Below are 4297 nucleotides of genomic sequence, written 5' to 3'. Positions count from 1 at the left end.
AAATATAGCAAAAAAATATAAATTCATACAAATTTTTTTAAAGAGTTAAGAGAAGAAAACATTCATTGAGACGACTTACAGATTTTGGATGATGCAGTTCCAGGGAGAGACTTATAGATGCGAAAGGAGAAAGTCCCTCTTCCTCCGACGACTCACGGATTCTGCGGTTCAAGCAGTGCAGGTGAAAAGAAAAAAATACTTTTATACAATTTTATCCAGGGTGGGGTAAGAAAAAAAAAAAAAACTAGAAAAATCACATAAACGCCGCTACTGTTGTAGTGTTTGGCAGGATATCCAGACTTATTTATGTATTAATTAATATTAGAAGACGAGTAAATGAGCTGCAGCGCGCGGCACAGAGCAGCGAGGTAAAAGGTGCGCTGTCGCTGTTATGAGCAGTGACAGTTCTCTGCGCGGTATAATCCAAGCGCATGAGCAGCCTTCCGTTTACGCGGTCGAGTCCTGCGGAGCTGGAGCTCCTCCTCGTCTTACCTCTCTGTCTGTGTGCCTGCGTGCAGTTTGAGACACGCAGCGGGGAGAAACCTCGGCTCGCAGCGGCTGTGCGCGCGGATTGGACGCTCCTTTGGACACCGGTAGCCTATTAAAACAAACACTGGAGCGACAGGAAAAAAAAAAAAAAAAAGTCAAGAATGCAGTCTGTTGTTGTCGAGAGTGAAGTACAGGTGCATGTCAGTAAACAGGAATATTTCTAATTTAGCACCACAAATTGATTCAAGGAGTGAAACTTACACATTATATAGATTAATTAGGCAGACCGATCTATTTCAAGCGGTGGAATTGTGTTTATTTTGCTGTTCAGTTTTTAATTTAAAAAAATAAATAAATAAATAAAAAATTAATTAATTAAAAAAATAATAATAATAATAATAAAAGAATTACTATTAGTTTTAAAACAGAATTACTGCGTTATGGCAATGTTATGACTTGAGCAGTCGTGGAGAAGCCTGCTATCCAACAAAAAAAAAAATCTGCATTTTTTCCAGGGGATAAGCCTGTGCAAGATCAAAAGCATGTTCGTGGAAAGTTTAGAGGAAGGAAAACATAACTACTACTGCCTCGAAAAGGTTTTGAAGCAAATATCAAAAATAAATTACAATTTTTGGGGAGTCATATCATCTGCTGGTGGCAAGTTTTGATATGAGAACAAAAGAAAAGGATTTGCCCCATGTTTGTGCAACCCATATTGGTAGATTCCCAGATTATTTTCATAGTACAGCTTTACACACAATGAAAGCCAAGATGGAATGGAATAGAATAGAGTTTATTTTCACTGTATTGTAAATTAAAGTTAAATTGTGGGTGCTCGACAGAAGAGAAAAGAATTGTGCCGTACAAAAATGCATAATAAAAATGCAGCAAAACAAAATGTAAAAATAAAATGTACACAATAATACAAAAAGATACACAATAATAAAATTTCAAAATTTTAAGTTAATATCTTTATCTTCTTTGTCCGCTGCACCAAAGAGACAATATTAAGGGTGACACTGTCATGGTGAGTGAGTTTGATGGGCCAAAGTGCAGACAGGAGCTGGGAGGGTGGTGAAAGTTTAAATGAGAAACAAAAACTTACTCAAAAAAAAAAAAAACATGGGGAATACAGGGAGCCAGAGCAGAACAAAATTAACAGGAACAACAGGCAGAATGAAGCGTATTTGAGGGGATTTAACAGAAGGAACCAGCTAGGAGTTTAGCTAGGAGAATGTGAGAGTGACATTTGGGTCAGTTCAAGCTAATAACCTTATTCAGCACATAGAAAACCTTTTTCTAGAAAATTTACTGAAGAACCGTCTGTCAAAGCAAATAGATGAGTGGCTTGATCATCACCGAGGATTCAAATCCATGTAGATCTGAAGTATGGGTTTTAACCAGTCAGTAGACTGCGGCCCCAACAAGGCAGTTCAAAGTGCTTTACATCATAAAAACCCCTTAGTGCACATGCATTAATAAATGTTTCCAAGTTGCCACTAATGCCGTTCCAATATTCTGTTTTAGCACGATCAAAGGACATGAGACCTCCTAATGAGCACTGCTAAAAATCTGGTGTTTCATGTTGACATGATAGAATATTGACAGAGGACATCTCTTAAAAAAAAGCACATATTTGCTCAAGCCAGAAAGCATATATATCGTCCCTCCGGCAAGTTCTGGGTTTGCCCCCAAGGTTTCCTTCCTCGGAGCGTGCCTGGAAAACCTCCTAAAGGTGGTTCCTGATCAGACGACTAACCAGGCTCTCCCAACACGTTTAGTCACGGAGGAGCGATTGCCACACTTCAAGCTCCCAAAAATGAAAGAAAGTGTTCTAGCAGTTCCAATCCAGGATCTCGTTTTTCTGTCGTGACAATATAGCTGAGGATGAGAACACAGACAGAATGCTAAATTCAGTTTTAAGCAAATTGAGTGTCGTCTCTACTGCGGTCAGCACCTCTTTCCATTTACCCGTCTTCCGCTCTCATTTTTGAACAGGATTGCATCGTTTGTACGGCGAAGATGAAGCCATGTGGTTTCCAAAGCAGAACCCCTGCTCTGCATCACCACACCTGTAATTTTGCTGGTTTGAGTTAGGAAGCAAAATTTCCAAATAGAAAGCGAACGCAGCCGACCACGGTCAGTAGAAGCTTCTTTCTGGTTGGCTTGATAACAGGGCTTTTGATATGGCTTCTCACCAAAGTTGTTATGATGTTGATAAACTGGAGTCTGGCCAATCAAATAATAATAAAACTTGCATTGCAAAAGGTTATTTGTGACACCACCTTCTTAGTATATTGATTTGTAAGCATATGATATTAAATAAACTGTACATTATAAATTTGCTTTCCTTTTATGTACTTTATGAAGTGTGTTCCTCCTTGGATATTTAAAGAGCGCAAGTCACTGAAATTGAAGAGATCAGGTGAGGAGCTCACCTGGAAGCTCCATCCATCCATCCATTTTCTATACACCTTTGTCCCTTAGTGGGGTCAGGAGTGGTGCTGGTGCCTATCTCCAGCTAACGTTCCGGGCGAGAGGCGGGATACACCCTGGACAGGTCGCCAGTCTGTCGCAGACCTGGAAGCTCCAAATAGAGCAAATTCTCTACCAAAAGGATGGATGGAAATTGAGAAATGAAAATCTGAAAAGTGTGGAGTGCACTTTTGCTCGGCTTCCTGTTGTCAATATTTTGTAGCTCTAGCTGCTGTAGCCCATCAATTTGCAGGTTGTGGAGTATTTATCAGCTTTCAACAGTTTTAAACACAGAAATCTCACCAAAAAAAAAAAATAAAAATAAAACATGCTTCTTTGCAAACCAGATGAAGAGAATATGAAATGTCTTGCTTCAGATTCTCATATGGGATTATGTCTGGACTTTGACTAGGTCATTCCAATGCATGAATTCACTTAGATTCGAACCTTTCCATTGTAGTTGTGTGGTTAGGGCTGCTGTCCTGCTGGAAAGCAAACCTCACTGTCACATCTTTTGCAGCCTCAAACCTTTTTTTTTTAATCCACATCAAATAAAGTTATTAAGATTAGGTGAACAGACACAGAAGCAAAACATGACGTGTGCAAATATTATCATCAAAGTCCACTGCAGTCCTTCAAGTATTCATAGCGCAGAGTGCATGTGTTTGCATTAATATGGTTAATAAATAAGAAAGAAAAAATGCATTGCTCTATATGAGGGAAAAAAATCATGTGTAAAATAAATGTATTTCATTACATCACTGATGATTATAATTATAATAGTAATAATGATAATAGTAATAATAAGCCAATGCTACTACTACTGCTATTATTATTATCAATAATAATAATAATAATAATAGTATTTATTACTAATAAATAAAGACAAACAAAATGTGTAGGTATACTTTTGGAAGGCAGTGTCATTCTGCCACCTAATCCACCTCAACCATTTCTTTTAAGACACATTTCTCCATTTCATTCATCCTCCACTGTCCCGTCGCCACCAGAACCAGTGGCGGAGCCAGAGGGGGGGCCAGTGCCCCCCCGTCATCTGATTGGCCCCCCTAGTGGCCCCCCCAGATGATTGACGTAACAGCACCAGGTTATTCCTGTACATTATTTGGAATCATAGTCAACCTAATATCTAAAGAAGAAAAACAATAATAAATATATGAAAAGAAAATGTATAAAACTTTATATAAGTCCATGTGACATAAATAAATAGATTTAGATCAGGCGTGATACCAGCCTCCTTTGTCATAACAACAAGCTGATATTCTTCTCCTGGGTGTTTCAGTTGCTGCGCTGTGGTGCAGCTCAAAGGCTAAAG

General features: G+C 38.7%; 1 protein-coding gene across 1 annotated transcript in view; it reads right to left on the bottom strand.

The window, feature by feature from the left end:
• The window catches only part of calcr (calcitonin receptor), a 68094-nt gene extending 67570 nt beyond the window's left edge, over window positions 1–524 (bottom strand). Inside the window, exon 1 of the mRNA XM_008421736.2 lies at window positions 80–524. The gene's annotated coding sequence lies outside the window, so the exon portion shown is untranslated. The remainder of the gene's footprint in view (window positions 1–79) is intronic.
• Between the last annotated feature and the right edge of the window lie 3773 nt (window positions 525–4297).

The sequence above is a fragment of the Poecilia reticulata genome, linkage group LG11, assembly GCF_000633615.1.
Source record: "Poecilia reticulata strain Guanapo linkage group LG11, Guppy_female_1.0+MT, whole genome shotgun sequence".
NCBI lineage: Eukaryota > Metazoa > Chordata > Actinopteri > Cyprinodontiformes > Poeciliidae > Poecilia > Poecilia reticulata.
The sequence above is the reverse complement of the archived record's forward strand: the minus strand, read 5'-3'. Positions and strand labels throughout refer to the sequence as shown.